At 38.0% G+C, this 18,348-nt stretch overlaps 1 protein-coding gene across 1 annotated transcript in view; it reads left to right on the top strand.

Moving 5' to 3' along the window:
* The first annotated feature begins 17,070 nt into the window (after positions 1-17,070).
* LOC145979417 (mitochondrial potassium channel ATP-binding subunit-like) overlaps positions 17,071-18,348 on the top strand; it is a 66,822-nt gene continuing 65,544 nt past the window's right edge. Inside the window, exon 1 of the mRNA XM_083112302.1 lies at positions 17,071-17,232. The gene's annotated coding sequence lies outside the window, so the exon portion shown is untranslated. The remainder of the gene's footprint in view (positions 17,233-18,348) is intronic.

The raw sequence follows: 18,348 nt of genomic DNA, 5'->3' as shown, positions 1-18,348 counted from the left end.
TCCCGGCCATGAACTAGAGTATAAAATTTGTAATTGCTCAGGAGAATTTTTTTTTCTGTTCATGACTAATACCTGCTTTCGGACACTCAATTTATAAGTGACACACTTCGTTCGGTGGGAACAAGCCAAGTATTGTTTGAGAGGAGGGACAGATCTCGTTCATATACTAGATACAATCATGGACTATACTTGAAATGTGACGTGCTAAACAATACTTTCGGAGATCAGTTGGACATAGCAATTTTGATATACAAGTTGCATTTTCTCTACTTATTCATTATGCCTCATAGATAATCTCGCAACAACGCAAAATGTTTTAATTGACTCGAATTCACAACGACTAATATATACTGGACCTACATATTTTAAATGCAAAATCTAGGTGACGAAAATATGCCTCAACACGAAATGAAAATGCAATATTCATTCAATACACTAAAAAAGCTAACCAAAGCAGACTTTTAACAACATTACGCACGTAACGTTTCCATCCTCTAACAGGGTTTTTGTTGGAGTAAGATTCACATGGCGTAATAGGGTTATCATTCACTACAAAGCAATAGCTATAAACATGAGATAAACCTGAAATGAGGGGTTAGAATTCACCATAAGAGAAATACGGCAGGTAAAACAAAACACATATGTAAGGAAGAGGTGTGTAAGTGTAAGTTTCTAGGTGAAAATTGACTGAGTGGTAGCACTAGACGATTTTACGTCAGGGATCCTAGGTTCGAATACCGGTCTGGGCATTGGTGGTGTTTCTATATATTTTATCTTCACTCATCTTCGTCGTCGCGATTGCCCAAAAGTGGAAGAAAAGCGACGCTAAATAAAAATTAAAAATATATGTGAAAATTAGAAGGTTAATTAAGAGCTGACAGATAAAATATACTCTATGAGCGATGTTCAATAGAAGTTCTGTTAAGATGTCAAACCTGTAAGAAGCAAATGGCGAAGTTGTGTGAAGGATTGAAGATAAGCTTCGATAACATGGTCACCTGGATTGTCTTGAGCTGAACCAGTAAATGGGCGATGTTTAATCCCCAAGGCCATTCTGCAAAACGAATGCCAAAAGAGGTTCGTGTGTGGATTTGGTCAGCATGAAATTGTTGGGTGATGATAAGTGAATGGTATTTTTTCGGTTTTCGTTATTTTACGTTGCTTTTCTACCTCTGGATCTTGAATGACGAATAAATTAATTTGGTGAACTGATAAACACAAAAAAGCCAACCCCGTGGCTACTTGGTTAGCGCACGCGCTTCGAAATAAGGTGAGGACGTGTCATTGTCTGCATCCCACTTCCATCTATCACATCTTCAACCTTCATCATTGCGATTATCCGAGACTGGTAGAACAGTGACGTGAAATAACAAAAATATCACCCTCGGTGTCGATTTCAAAGTTTGAAGAATTGCTGTTTCTGCATTCAATAGCGGCTCTAGATTGTGACAGTGATGTGAAATGCGTCTGATTTTATAAGAAATAGTAAAACGAGAAGCGCGATAGATATTCCTCTATTTTTAATTTTCACTAAAACTATCTTCCCCGACTGTGGTGATAATTAATTCTATGTAGTATGAGAAATATACTGTAAAGTAATTTGCTTATGCAACTGATTAAGAGAGCCTCCACGATGGCGCAAGGAAATCGTCGCCGCACTGTAATCAAGGAGTTCTTGGTTCGATGCCCAGTGGAGGCACATAGTGATTCGGATTCTAGTTTAAACTGTAGATCTCGTCCCGGTTTGCCTATTTGTGCACAAAACTCAGACTCAGAATGATTAAAGACTTTTCGAAATATTCTGTCTGTATCGGAATGGCAAATTTCTTCAGAACGAAAATGAATTCGTAAAGCAATAATAATACGCACAGCACCTCTAATTACCCACTGCCATTCAACACGCTACTATTCGTAAATTCGGAATTATTATTTTAGGGTTCATATTCTGGCATCTGAAAAAGGGACACTTTTCCCCAAAAGTTTCAGGGTTGTTAACATTTAGGCTACTAGTTAAGGATATTTTTGTTAAGCTCCTGGGACCTGAGGAACAAAAATATAGATCTTTGAAAATGATTTCTCAAATTAAATGTAGAAATTATGCAGCACACTAGCCCAGGGACGCTATAGGCTTATTCATGTGATGGAAAAATTGTCATTTCCGACCTCCCCCCCCCCTCACCAAGCTGTATATTCCATTGACTTAGATTCGAGTGTTAATATTGGTTATGATTATTGGTAAGGTGATAAGGGGTTACATCATTCATTGAAACTTACGTAACTATGCTATTGGTTATACAGCATAAACAATAATAATGACAATTATCGTGCCTAGCACTCTGATTACTCTACTGGGAAGATAATTTACACCTGTAAGTTTTCCGAAACAAATACACATTTCACTTCGTATGACAAGAATCGGCGATGAAATTTCGTAAGTAGAAATTCAGTAGCATTATTTTACCTTAACTTTCGCAAGATATGAAGAATTCCGTTTTTGAATTGTTGGATCGTAATGTCGTGACCATCCCTGATATTTTCCTTGCATATCAACGATATTTTTTTTTGAAAATAGAGTTAGCAACCCTTAATTGAAGACCAAGTGAATGACTTGCGATGTGGTAGTCGGAAACCTGGCCAGGACGAGCAATTGTTCATTGGAGCTACAGAGTCAAGATGCCATACACGTCTGAAGCTACTCGTGGCCGTATACTTGGCATGTTCGAATGTGGCCGCACAATTTCCGATATCGCAATAGCCATGGAAGGCATGAAAATGTTGTTCGTCATTGGATAGAGCGTTTTCAACATGAAGGAGAAGAGGGCCTGAAAACAAGAAGGAAAACAGGGCGCCGCAGAGTGACATCGGGAGAGCAGGATGCTGCTATTGTGGAACACATTGCAAATCATCCATTTTCTCCTGCCAGTATTGTTGCCAGACATTTACAACTGCAGTGTTCAAGTGATACAATACGAAGGCGCACACAAGCTGCGGGGATACGGTACAGAACCAGCGAAGAAAGTGCAACTCACAGCGCAACACGTAAATGTTCGTCTTGGGTTCGCTTTACAATATCTACCCATGACAAATGACTTTTGGGAAACATTAATTTGGACTGACGAGAAAGTGTTTTGTTCGGATGAAGATGGCCAAATTAATTTTTGGCGACCGGACAGAACTCGTTATGATCCAAGATATGTTCGTAGCAATCGAAGAAGTGGAAGAATTTCATTGGCATTTTGGACGTGGATCAGTGCAGCTGATCCAGGAGATGTCGTAGAAATATCCTCGAGGATGGATTCCGAAGAATATATTAAAGTGCTTGAAGAACATATGCTACCGACAGTTCGCGTTATTTATCCTTGGGAGGAAATTCCCATCATCAACTTCGTTCATGATAATTGTAGTATCCATACGTCCAAAAGAACGAAGCAATGGCTTAAACATCACCCTGACATTCAGCCATTCGAATGGCCAGCAAAATAACCAGACCTCAATCCAATTGAAAACGTATGGTCCATTATGGTGAGAGAATGGGAACCTGGCTATGAAAGAACAAGAGGACAATTACGTGGCCATGTGTATGACGTATAGAGAACTATACAGAACAGGCCACGTATTTGTCGTAGACTTGTTGAATCTATGCCCAGAAGATTACGTGAAGTAATCGACAACAATGGCTGGTAGACTCATTACTGAACACACGTCAACATTATTTGAAACATTGAAAATAAAGTTTATTTTTTGTTTGTTTGAATGAGTGTGTCCTTTCTTTCTTTCTGTTTTCCCTAGAAACAATATATTTATTTTCTTTGAAACATTTTGAACTCTGATTTTTACAAGGCTGCATTAATTTAGCTAGGGTGACCAGATATTTCTTGACCAAAAAGAGTATAGTGTATAGGTTGAAGGTGCGCAATCACAAAACAAAAAGACAACGAAAATAAGGGTGGCTATTTGTTATTGCTTCCATTATAGCCCCTATAAAATAGTACTACACTTTACAGATTCAAATTACTTATGGGTCTAATTTAATTAAATTATGATTAAATCGTCCTTTATTGCCAGTCCAAACTCTTCACAGGTCATGTCCACACTGAATTTCACTTTCATTACTTGTTCCAGTGTTGATATCAGGAGTGTACTTTCTTCCTCTCGCCAGTAAGTTTTAATAACACTGAAGAGTCTTTCACAATCAACATTTGTACCAGGCAGAGTAAACAAGATTTTTATAAGAGGCACAATCACTTTTAAATTTGACCCAGCCTGTATTGACCTCCACTTACCCTCATTGTTTCTTTTCTTTCTGTGGATTTTAACGCATTTTTACGCGTTAAATAATGAATGAAATTAAATAGCAAGGAGAAGAGTATATTTGGGAATTTTTGCAAATTGAAAAGAGTATAGAGTATATGAACCTCTAAAAGAGTATAATACTCTTAAAAAGAGTATGTCTGGTCACCCTAATTTAGCATGTGACACAATGGTCTCAAAATATGGCATTTCAGTTTGAAACAGGCAAACTAAAGTCGAGTTTGCAAAAACAAATACATTTTGTTCGCCCTTGTAACTCATTGTTTCTTACAATTATCGAGTGCTTTCTTTGCTTTGCGTTGCTCTAGGTCACTCAGTCGCCATATTTGTTTGTGAGCCTATACTAAGTTGGATTGAAGCTTATCCTCTATCCGATCAAAATTTCCATCTCGATCATTGCATATCAAATGAGTGTGGGTCATTGTGAATCTTCCCTGTAATGCAGATCCATAATTTGCTCTAGAGCATGTGAGGATAACTGAAAGCAATACTTGTGTATATAATTTCAATTTTGAACTTTTTATTAATCTATTTACTTCTTTTATTGTGGGAGGGAGACTGGTAGCCGGGAGATAGGCCAAGGCCCTTCCAGGGGTGTATAGCCACGTTTTTTTTATTTACTTCTTTCGGTCCGGGGTTCCATACCCGGTGGAAGCACATAGTGGTTCGGATCTCACTTTACAACGTATGTCAAGCCCCGGTTAGCTTTTCTATGCAAAACGTGGATTGAAAAAATTACTTAGTCAAAATTTGTGACAGTTAGTTACTGATCGTAAGTTGCATTGTTGCAGAATATGCGGATACTGGACGTGTTGAAAGCAGAGGTGTTCATTTGGAATCAACCTCCCTCTACCTCAGAGATCGTAGTCACCCCAACCTCCACCGCCTCACAAGTCTTCCGGAGGGTGAGGGTGAGGTCTGCCCTCACGAGGGTGAACACATCTGGTTAAAGAATCACGACCATGAGGATGAGTCATGATATGATAAAAACACCCAAAAAACAATGCCCAGGCCGTTATTTTTTTTTTAAAAAAAGGAATGCAACTATTCGGTAGTATCCCCCGTCATTCACACATTTCTTAAACTTTCACTGTCAATTTTTACTCTAATTGTTTCTCGGATATGAACGAGATGTGCCTCCCCAAACGCCCCGTCAAACAAAAAGCGGATTCTCCCCGACGAACACATTTTGGATCTAATACCACTCATAAGTTAAGTGTCGAGAAACAGATATTAGGTATGAATATACGAGGAAATACCCCTTAGCAATTACAAATAATTATAAGCTAACTCGTGGCCGAGAGTTAGAACGATGTGGCTAAACTTCCCCGCTCTTGCTTCCGATTTCGAGGCCTGGTCTCAGCATGGAGTTCTATCTCTGCAGTGTTTCCTTATCAATTTAATGTAATTATCATCCATCCTCATAGTTGCGACAAATTATAAATGTGTCATGGTAAAAACAAAGCAAAATAAGAAAAAAATATTGTAACATTACTGCAATGTCAGAACTACGTTGGCAAAAAAAAGTGAACACCAGATCATTTTCAAACAGGCATTTGGGGAGAACTGTGTAGAGGTAGACAGACAACATGCTCCCGAAAGTTGCCAATCGAAATGACCTTCGGTACTGAGGTTGTGCGTTGAGAAAACTTTGCTTGAGGCTCCTCAAGCGTCTTATCACAAATGCCTCGGTGTGCGCAGCATTGCCAACTCATTTTTCGTCAAGAAAATATTTTTTCTCCTAATTCATTTGCTGTTGATTGTACACATTAAATGTGCACAAGAAGTGTACAGGAAGTGCTTCAATAGTGTACACGAAGTGCTAAAAAGTGTACAGGAAGTGTACAAAAAGTGCAGCAAAAGAAGTGTACAGGAAGTGTGCAAGAAGTACTTCCAATATAAAGGTATCCCAAAAGTGTGTAAGAAGTGTGCTGCAGAAACTACTTTTGATCACTTCTGGTACACTTTACACATTTGGAACACTTGTTGAACACATGAGATATATCGCAATTCAGTACTCATACTTAGTTTCTACAATAAAAATACAGTTGACTCCATTTAACTTGACAATTGAAGGAGGAAAAAGCAACAACTTTCAACTGTCAACCTTAAATTTTGTGAGATGCGTGTTTGTTTTTCTGGAACACACGTACCTTCTACTTATATAGTCCAGAATCAAAAAGGTTGCTCATGGGAGATTCACTTTTATTCACTGCAGTACATTTTCTTCTTTAATTTGTATCTTAGATGTTCACATATTTTTCGAAGAGTGTTAAAGCACAATTTTTCACTATGATTACAATCAAACGTATCATTATTTGTTGTACAAAAACTTATGTTTCTTGTACACATTTTGACAGAACCATCTAGCGGCCGGTGTAGGAACAACCAGACCCCCGAAGTTAACGATCTGTTTTGGTGTGCTTTAAAGATGAATAGTTCGATTTAAGAAAATCTATTAATTTCCTCGGAACATTCAACTTGCTCCTTCTTCAATTTTAATGAGATTTATCCAATTATCAAATTGGTACATTAAACAAAAAAGTATTGATAGTTTCATGATGCAATGCGATTTCCATGTGTTCCAGGAAAAAAATAGTTATATTTTGTTATTGTTTAATGTTGCTTGCTTTCAAGTGTGTTACTGCTTTTAATAATGAAATTGATTTATGTTCATAAGATATTCATTTGTCAAAAAAGTATAAAGTAACAATCGATATGACCAACAACACAAAATGAAATCATGTGCTACAAAAGTGTACAAGAAGTGTACAGACTTACTTTAAACAAAAGTGTACAGAAAGCGTTGAAGAAGTGCACACAACTTTGAATGTGTCCCCAAAGTGTGCAACAAGTGTACAAAATTTCGTCATTTCGGGTCGCACACATCTAGAACACTTTAAGTACACTTTTGCAACACCTTCAGTACACATCTTGTGCATATTATATGCAAGAAAGTGTACCAAAAGTGTACAAGAAGTGTATTTTTTTTTACAGTGTAATCACGGAATGTTTTTGTGGACACGCTCAAGAATTCTATCAGAATATTAAAATACATGTTATGTTATCACAAAATTCAGTTTTTACAGACAAAATTGGTGGAAAATAAAAAGAAACTTCGTATTTTACGTAACTTTCAGGATAATTAGTCTCCGCGAAAATGTCACGAGAGATTTTTGCGAAGCCCGTGAATGTCCAAAATGCCGGGAAAGTATCGGCTCAGCCAGCCATACTTGGTACCCATTTTCGGGTCCTGTCTGTGAAAAAATCACCCATGTATTGTATTGTTCTTCCAGAGAAGGGAGATTCGTTGAAAGGCTTGGAAGGATCCCGCTGCGTAACAGCACGGCAGGAAGAGTCAGGTCAGCGGGTTGTTGGTCTACCTGAAGTAACGGACGGACGGAATACCACGACACATGACGGTGAGTTCCTCTCGTTACTATAGACGGTGTTAAAGGCGGAGCTACTGCGGAGCATGCGCACTCGTCTGGTCCCCCTCGAACATCCGGTTACGCTTACGGTACTATGGACGTTAATATGAAAGGGCAAAGTGGAGATTGTTTTACAAGGAAATAGGGTGTCAGCTGTGTAGCATATGGTTGTACAGTTCGATTGGGAACAAATTTATTGAGTCAAGTATCACTTCGTAGGTTTCCGAAGGACGTAGAGACACGAAACGTGTTGATACAAGCAGAACGAAGAAAGGATTGGTACCCTGAAAGGATTTGTACGACTTGCATTTTGTTACAAACATGTTGATCGTTTATCCGCGTATCGTGTTGTGGTGAAAAGCACGCCTCTTAGTGAGGTTTCAAACCGAAGCGACACGCGACACAGATAAGCATTTACCGCTCATGGCAAAATCAAGTCTCAGGCGGCGCAATACAGGCCATTGGAAATCTGAGCGACACGTGCAGCTTGTCGTGTCACTTCGGTTCGAAAATTTCACTGATCGCTGAGGATTCACTTTTAAGTGGCACGGAGATGGCGACAAGTAACGGCCCCTTTACTCTAAAGGATACAATTCACCTTGCATACGAGTTCAACAGAACGAGGCGACACGATGCATGGTACTGAGAAAACAACAGTCCAGTCTAAGCGACACGTGCATTTTCTCGTGGTGAATTGGTTTTTAAAGGAAGCTTTCAGACTGCAGCGATATGTTTTTTCTTGGAAACCAACATTCAAAAATAAACAACACGTTCCGAATTAAATCGACGCGACAAATTGCAGGTGTCGCTTGTCGCTCGGAATGGGCCGTTTTATCAATACCGTGCATTGTGTTGCCCAGGCCTGTTATTTGCGCAAGCGTGACTGGTGAATGGTTTGCTTTAGATCAAATGCTTCTGTGCGAAATTCCGATATCGCTTGTCGCTTCAGCCTGAAAACTCCCTTGTTGTTTGAAGTAAATTCGTGCAAGTGAAAGTGGCATGCCATATCATAGGTTTTCCCTAAATCCCTCAGGCGGAAAGGCGACGTTGAAAGCACATATATTTACTAGCATTTGATATGTGTCATTTCATTACTTCTGCAGATTTGTTGGCAAAGACTCACTTAAGCATACTTTATAATTCTATAAAGTAATATAATAATATCACTAGCTTTATAGAATTCTCTTTCCCTCACTTTTCCATTTACAAAATAATTGAATATATATAAACTTTCGTACATTTTCAGTGTACATGAGATACTTGTATGTAGTATCACTATTCTATGGTAGTATGCTATACAACTGGCTGCCACAAAGACACGTCATATTTTAATAATCTGCTCTGCAGTTAATCATCCGACGGATTCTAGACATCCACTCCTTCATAGTAGAGGAAAGGAGAGATATATGGCATAGGGGTACTAATTTGGCATGGTGCATTATCTCTGCTGGTAACTACTACCCTGTGTTGGTGTTTCCTGGAACGAACCCTTGGAAGGTCTTTCCATTGTGAGTGTTATCGCGTTGAGCACCGCACGTGTATTGTGAGACAGGAGAACCTTGTTTGTTTTTCGAAGATTTCAGAAGTTTTAAGGTACGTTGTATGTCCATCGGCAGTTTATTTGGTTGCAACAAAGTGGCAATAACCGTGTGTGCACTTAAAAGGCTATTGTTTGAAGCACAAATAAGCAAAGTTGTTTTTTATGTGTGCTGCCAGGGTTCAGTAAAATTTCGATCAGGAAATCAAAGATGGCGAGGTTACAAATATGGCATAGTATGCCATATTTGTACCCACACCATGCTATATTTGTATTCTACTATTCAATGTTCATTTGTAGGAATACATTAATTATTTTCATGACAAACACTAAGAAAAGTGACAATAAGTATAAAATAATAATAAATAAATGTATCCATTAGTCTAGGTATGTGTGTGACTTTTGTCAATAGACTACGAATGAGTTTTATTAGGTCTATGGCAGAGACTATCACAACTTCAAAACAATGACATAGACCGTACTGTTTTCTAATATTATGTAACGCAGTGTGGTTATGTTTATCAGGTTCTAAAACTGTTTTGTTCACAGAAGTTACAAGTATGCCATATTCGTAACCATACTTGCCATGTCTAAAATTGTGCAGTGTTTGTATTTTTCGTATATCATGACTAATTGTGTTGTCCGATGTGACTACTATTATCAATAATTACACAACATTCAATACTATAACTATGTATGTACATTGCACACACTTGGAAATAAATCTGACTGACGTATGAACCAAAATGTAAATGGTATGCCATATTTGGCTCCTTTCCTCTAGAACTTTAACAAATACCTTTCTTGACTATCGTCGAACAACTGATGAAAACAAGCGCCCATTTCTTACTTCTCATGCCGGTGAATCTGCACTGGCAACAACGGGGACTGGCCTAAACCGGAAGTTCCGAGGGGACCGGGCAAGACCTCACCAATGTTTATGTTTACATTTTTAACACGGTCTATTGAGAAAGAAATGTCAGCTGACAAGAATTTTTATTAATGACACACGTCCTAAATCCATTATTGGTTCCAATCCAACTGTTGCGTGAACAAGTTCACATTGGGACAATATATGGATGAGCGTCACCAGAAATATTTGTAGGGGAAGGGGTTAGGTTCATGATAAACTTGATTACTAGAAATAGTAGCAATAATATGCACAGAATGCAGCTATTTACTGTACTTATATTTACTAACGTGAAAAATATTGCTAAAAGCCACCGCCGACATCTTCTATTAGAAGAATAATTGGCACACTTTTGATCCAGCGTATCCACACCCCCTTTAGTGCTATTATAAAACGCAATATTAAATAAATATGTAAATTAAATTAATTAGTATTGTTGTTATTACATAAATAGGTAAGAGATAGTAAAAGATTAGAGATATAACAGTACGTATTCATTATCTAGCTTACGTGTAGTTAAGATCGCCAAGATGTGCATAAAAACAACTGCCCTGGCAAGGAATTTAATGTCAAATAGACAAAAAAATTCAATATTTATTGAATAATAAACAAGGAGTTAGATCCAATTGACGAAAAGTAAAGTTCCTGATTAATATTTTATGGATATTAGCATTAGTTGTGTGCAAAAATCTTTGGAACCGTTCAAAGCCGTATGAGCCAATTCCTTGCCTTCCAAAAAGTTCAGCGGAAGTAATCATCGATTATCAAATGATAAACAATTATATTTTGATTATTTACTTTTACTACTTAGTAAGTCTCTCGAGGGGAGGTCCGAACCCCCTGGACCCCCTAAATACGTCCTTGATACCTAGGTGTAATGTGAAGCCATGGGAAATATTCTATTTTAGAACATCACACACGACTGTCCTGTTATTTAATGCAAAATTTTATTTAAAAAAAGAAGAAACTGAGTTGAGAAGGTTTCCGATCAACTCGTAAGAAAAGAAGTCTAACTTTGAAATATTTGTGAAACATTTGACGAAGCATTAGCTGTACCTAATGACACTCTTCAAGCACTGAAAGTACTATCATATACAAAACCGAAATCCTTCAGATGTCAGAGGAAACGAGGAAAGGTATACGCTCAAAAGTTTTTTTTTTTCCAATCTTTAGTGGACAATATGAAGAGCTGCCCAAGGTTTCTTTTCGTATGTAGTGATATTAAATGCAGATATATGCGTGTGTTTTAGGCTGACATGTCAATGTAAGCAAAAGCATGTGCGCGTCACAGTTAAACATTTTCGCATCTACAAAGAAAATCCAAAACACATTCCCACCTCGCCGGCCTCCGTAGCGGATGGGGCGCGCTTTGACGCCAGAGGTCCCAGGTTGAGCATGAGTGTTCATCAATTTCATCATATCATCACCCATCCATTCTCATCTTCGCGATTAGCCAAAAGTGGCAGAAATGCGAAGCATAAACCAAATAAATCAATCAAACATTCCCATCTCACTCCAAAGACCTTGTGAACCCAATCCAAAATCTACCAGAACCTGCAGTGAGTTTCATTTATCTCGTGCATTCATCTGACTAATGTAATTTTCTTACAGATTGACTTTAGGGTTTAACTTCAAATGGCGTTATGTTTGTGTTGCATTCGATACCAAAATTAGATTTTAAGCTATTACTGTCCAATTATAAGTATACCTAATACATAGGTAAAAATGATTCCCCCCCTCCTCTGATAATATCGCAAATTACACTCTGTTTAAATGTCTAGGAAATATTTCATTTCACCTAGGAATGATATCGCGATGCGATGAGTCGATAATTGTCACAGCCTCATCTCGTCTCCTGTGTGGCGAGGTCTTTCTCGTTCTTGTTTGTGCTTATTTTTGTTTCGGTTTCCGCTCGGAAGTCATTAAACTTATTCTAGATTCACTTCTCGCCCAGATAGGCTAATCGGGACTCTATTTTCAAAATCTCTTAATATATAGGTTTAAGTATAATAATATAGTAGTATAGTATATAGGTCTGTAGTGTCTCATCTCGTTCATCGCCGAGATGGCGCAGTGGTATCGTCTTCGCCTTGTAATCAAGGGGTCCCGGGTTCAATACCCGGCGGAGGCACAAGTGGTTCGGATCCCACTTTAAACTGTAGGTCCAGTCCAGATTAGCCTTACTGTGCATAAAGTGGACTTAAAACACACACAATCAACCATCTCGTTCATGTAAGTGTTTCGGAAAATTCCATTTTAAATATTTAAAAGAAAATGGGGTCAGTCATATACTCTTCTGATGATGATTTGTATCTTCGAATCGACGCGACCACTTCTTTAGAAAAGTGTAACCCCCCTTACGCAAAGGAGCATTCGTCTGCAGTGTGATTTTCTGAGAACAAATCTGATTCCATCGTTCCACTCACATTTTAAACAATTTTCATCTCCTTAAAGAGGTTTACAAGGACATAGGTCAATGAACTAACTAGTAGCAACCACAATGTGTTATAATAAGTTTAGATGGCTTTGAATTTCTGTGGTAAGGAAGATAACGTTTATAAGTTATAAACAATATATACTTTTTTTATTCGACGAACTGAAAATAGGTTATTTTAACAGTAGCACCTTGCGTCTGCTGTCTAATTACCAAGGGGGGGTACAGGGGGTACAACTAGATTTACGGATTTAGGGGGTAAAGTACCCCCTTCAAAAATTTGGGGGGTACAATGTACCCCTGTGCCCCCCCCCCTTTCCTGCGCTACTGATCAACTATCTACCAAATCAACAGATGAACCGACCGCTTCAATGTTTCTCCGAATTTTCAGAAAGTGGCCTTTCCCTCCTTGCAGGGCAGGTCATTAGCAGGAGGGTTGAGTGCATGTGAGAAGAACCGCTATGTCATTCATTCCCGCGCCGAAAAAGGGACAAACAATAGAATTATGTTCTTGGAATTTGAAACGCATGGGGATATGTTTTCTGAACCATAAAATAATTATCGCAGAAAGTTCTAGCCACCCGTAGCTAAATCTTCCTGTTTGTGTCATCCTTTCGGCGCCCATGCAGCCAGTGCAGGGCCAGATGAAGAGAAAGTGCGGGTTTTGAGGGGGATCCTGGATCTGGTGTGCAGCAGGGAGGAAAAGTGCATTTTCAATAGGTCTCCGACTTTGAAAGAAATGCCTTGCTTGGGTTCGTGCTACTGAAAATTGAAGAAGTGTTTCAAACTGTAAGCAAAATTTACTGAAGAATTATTTTGCAATATTTGTCATCAAAATAAGATTTCCAGCAAATACAGAACAGTTTCCCGGGGCCACGTGGACGTTTGCCGGGGCCAGTGCCCCCGCGTGCCCCCCCTAACGACGTCTCTGCTCTCAGAACAAAGTATACGACAATTTCTTTTTTTAAAAAAGGTCTCATTTTCGAAACTGGAATCTCTTTAACGTTGAGTCTGTCTTAAAATTTCCCTGAAAATTCGCTATTTTTAATCGAATTTCCCTTTTCACTTAAAATTAGCTCCAAATTTCCCTTCATGTGGCAACACTGAATGTGCTACAGTCATCTGGTGGGATGACAGAAATTATATTTTTTCTAATATTCTAGAACTGTTGGCAATTTGATCATGAAAGAGAAGTTATATTTGTGCAAAAATAGCAGTATAAAATAAACAGCACAATGTAATGGTAATACATAAAGGTTTTGTTTGCTTTTGTGAGTATCGAGCAGGGACGGCGACAGGGGTGGGCACGGGTGGGCAAGCGCCCTCCCAAAAATTCCTGTGCCCACCCGATTGCCCACCCAATCAAATTCACTAAGTACATATACTTAGAGATATGTGAATGTTGCAATAAATTAGTGTATTCTGGTGTTCGTTACAAGTATATTTTACTAATAATGAATATTATCTGTACTAGAAATGTTCTCATATCATCATTCCATAAAAAAGCTTATTTAAATTTGTCATTAGAAAGGAAATGGAATTACTAGAAATCTTGAAACAAGAAAACTGTGACCAATTGAATACTTCTGTGATTAGAAGAAGCTAGTGGGCTTAGAAGGCGCAAAATTATGCAGGGTATGGTCAAAATGAGATCAGGATTTATGGTGAGCTTGAGGGCTGCAGCTCCGGGTCTTCACTGGGGGAAAAAACTGCTTTGAAAAGTACCACATAAAGAAAAAAAATACGTACTTCGAATGTGATGAAAAAAGTAGAAATACGTCCCACCTCATGTTGCTTGGCGAAAAGTTATAACTGAAACTGTGGAGGGGATTGTAAGCTCCGGGTTTTCACATATATAACTCTCGGCCTGCGTATGATTAAAATAATATCTAAATAAACAAATAAAAACCTCAGCTTTGCTTCCTCCAGCAACACAATAAATTATTTCCACTTTTTAATTAGATCTAACTTACATTGAAACTACAGAAGTGTCTCTTTCTTTATTTCATTACAATTTTTATATTTATATTTAACATACCTGTTATTTTCAAATATCTACATGGTATACAAAATAACAACTTTGTATTTGTTGTACTAATAAATACTAATAAGAAGCAATCAAAATAACCACTACAATATCGATGTATATTAATTTTGATGTAACAGTTACGTGGGTTTGGAAACAGCAACAGAATTGTTGAATTGATAATGGGTGGCTAATTCTATTTAGAAATCCTAGTTCCACACATAAAGTTAGCCTATCAGTTACGTAATCATGCGATTTTTCTTGTGATTAACTAAGAATTACTCGTAAAAGAAGAAGGGGTTGGAAGGAAAGCTTTCTTTTGAGAGCGTCAGAGAACTAATCAATCACGATGAGATTGGTTTTAACTTTATAAGCACCAGAGGTTTAGCCGAAAAGGTCAACAGAATCTGTAGATGCAGATGAAGTAAAGAAGAAAAGGTATGTCACGAAGTATCCACAAGAAAATTTTGTTTATTTGTTTTTAAGTCGAATTTTATGCTCAGATAGGCTAATTGGGACTAAACCTACAGTTTAAAGTGGAGTCCGAACTAGTGTGCATTGTGCTTCTACCAGGGGAGATAGCAGTACCGAACCTCTTCATTATAAGGCGACAACGTTATGCCATTGGAGAAAAAAAAATACAGAAAGAACTCACAGGGGACGTGTTATATTATCACCATAAAAGATGCGTTCATTTGAGAGCGTATATTGCCAGAGATAAATATTTGAGACTTTCGGAAAACAACGTTATTGTTCACGGAGTTAGCTGTCTTGATCCAACAATGAAACACTGTGAAAGTAAAACTACCACCTCAACTTTCGAAGTGGTATGAACTAACGAAACTCCACTTTTGCAAGAGTAAGTTGTTGCTGATTCGACTGATTTCTTCTATGTGAAGTCACTTTTCTGCTAATTTTGGCTAATGGCGACAATGAGGTTCAATGGTGATTAGATGAAAGTGACGAAGGGGGTAAAACAATACACGCAGACATTGAATATACAACCCCCCACAAATTGTTATTTTGACTGTGGTTCCAGGTGCCAGAGACTCGTTCGCCTGCAAGATCAAAGTTTCCAGGGTATACTGCGCAGGATAGAGGTTGTTGACATTTGAGCGCTTTCGAAAAGGTTATTCCATACAACCCAAGTCGTCTGTGAAAAATATATGAATTATCGGGTATAGTGATCAATTTCGATGAATTCCTTGTGTCCTACAAAATGTAAACTATTTGTTACCTCAGTGCATGCATGTGTTTATCTAACCATAACCATACTTGTATCACTTCTCTCGCATGAGTAACGAAGACTTACTTCAGGAAACTAATAACAGCTTAGCTAACAGATTTTTCAATGTTACTTCATTATTCCTTTTGGGCGATATTTTGTCAAAATAGCCTTTCATAAACCTGGGGATACTTTATGCAGAATGAACAAAGAATTGGTTTTTCCGTAAGTGTGTGTTTACGTTCCTAATACGACATTAATGTTAATCCAAATATCCAGTGGCGGCGATTACGAGGAGCGAGGGAAGAAATTCCACCCGCCACATTTTGCCACTTGTTGCACCCGCACTATGGCCTCTACCAAAAAAGTAAACTGTCCTTGCCCCCAAGTTTTGGCCCCCGATAGCCGTTACTTCAAACTTTCAGATACATTTGTCAGTTGTAATAACCTTGTAAGCCAAGAAAAGTGATCATTCAGTCAAAAACCCATATGATGAAAATAATATGATCAGGAACATGCATTTAAATTACAAAAAAGTAATTCATCCTTCACCATTGTCTACCATCACAATTTCTATCACTGTCGCCTAATATATAAAGTGGTGCTTTGTATTTTTGCACTTGAAGGACAAAATGTGACGCAACCAATTCCCATTTATTTCCCTACATTGAAGGAAAGAATGTGATTAGAATGTATGGTTGCGCACACACAAACACTTCCTTGAAATAACTGTGTCCATCGGAGACAAAGAAGTGTAAAAAGATGCGAGAATAGATTACAAAAGAGAGAGGAAAGATCCCTAACACACAAACACATACATGTAAATGTGATGTGTGTGTGTGCATGATAGTTATAGAAACATTTGAAGAATGGAACAAGAGGAAGTGAAAGCGAGAATGAGGGAAATCGGGAGTGTAAGAGAAGAGAGAAGGGGATACATATGTATGTATGTCGTACATATATGTGTCTTGTACGTATGTATGTATAATATGGCCGGCCCACCCTAATCTATCAATTTACAGCTTCTGCCCACCCGGTCGAAAATTTCTGGCGCCGCCCCTCGAGAAAGTTTCTATTTATGTTTAAAAATAGTCGTTCGATGGCGCTAGTTGTCTCTACAATTATAAACATGAAACAGCGAAAAACCCTACATTGTGATCTGAATAGTATGTCTATAATCTGTGGTATATCCATGTGGACTTTGGAGTGAAGATGGATTTGTTAATTTGATCCATCCATGATGAAAAGTATTTGTAGTATTGAAATTTGCCAGCATCATCAAAGCAAATACTTTTGAAGGTTAATTAAAACAAATTCAGTACATCGTGTACACGAATGATATATAGTTTCCTTCTTACGTGAGTTTGCTTAATTTATCGATAATGCGGTGAAAATACATAATTGTTGTAACATTGTGATTAGGGTGATGGTAAAACTGTTAAAGCCGGGAATCGTCTGTAACTAGTTTATTCTGTAATTGTTTACATTCCTACTTACTTATTCTGCATTGGGAAAGATTGTTTAACAAGGAATTTATCTTTTTTTAAACGAAATTGGCGTAAATATGCGATAACGGCCGGACACCTTTAACTCATTTATTTCCTTAATTTTACCACTGGTACTTACCTTTTCTGCATTGCGGAACATTCTTTAAGGTAAAGTTATGCCTTTTTCCATAAAATAGTGTCAACTTTTCATATTACGAGTGATTATTTGTCTTCCTTGTTCTGCTTGGGTAACAGATAATATGGCATGCACTCGTCATGGATCATCGCACCGTTCTTGTGTTTTGAAGTGGGTATGCAGTGTTTCAACCTTCTTAACCGAAAAATACCTATTTTCGTGTCCATTATGTCATGACAAACCACTGAGGGATAGCCCCAAAAGACCATTCACGATAGTCCCACAAACAATTGGCGGATAGCCCCAAAAAACATTCACGATAGCCCCAAAAACCATTTCTGGCAAGGTTAGGTTAGGTAAGCATAGTTAAAAAAAAGAAAACAAATTTCTCATAAAAAGAAATCACGTTTGGAAACGCACACAAGACCGTGTGACTTTCGATGCTCTCGCCATCTGCACGCACACAATGGAAACAACGGCATAATATAGCAGGCAATGCAAGTTTCTTACGTAAAAAGTGATTAATTCTTGTTCGGCAGCATTCAAATACGAAGTTTTTAGTTTTCCCGTGAAAGAAAATACCTCCAAGAACGTCCAGAATGCTAAAGAAACTCATTTCAGTAAGTACTTTCTCCTATAAATTTGAAGAAATCCATCCGGGCGATATCGCATATTTACCAAAATTAGTATCTATTGTCAAAATATCGAGTAATTATTGTTCGTTCTTTTCTCGCTTCCTGAACACTCAAAATGGCGGGCAAATCTTGACTATCATTGTGTTTCAAACTGCAAGGCAGTGTTTCAACCTTTTTAACAGAAAAATTCCTGCATAGCCCCAAAAAGCATTTTGG

The sequence above is a fragment of the Lepisma saccharinum genome, chromosome 26 (genome assembly GCF_977018435.1).
Source record: "Lepisma saccharinum chromosome 26, izLepSacc3.1, whole genome shotgun sequence".
Lineage (NCBI taxonomy): Eukaryota > Metazoa > Arthropoda > Insecta > Zygentoma > Lepismatidae > Lepisma > Lepisma saccharinum.
This window is presented reverse-complemented; position numbering and strand designations above follow the sequence as displayed.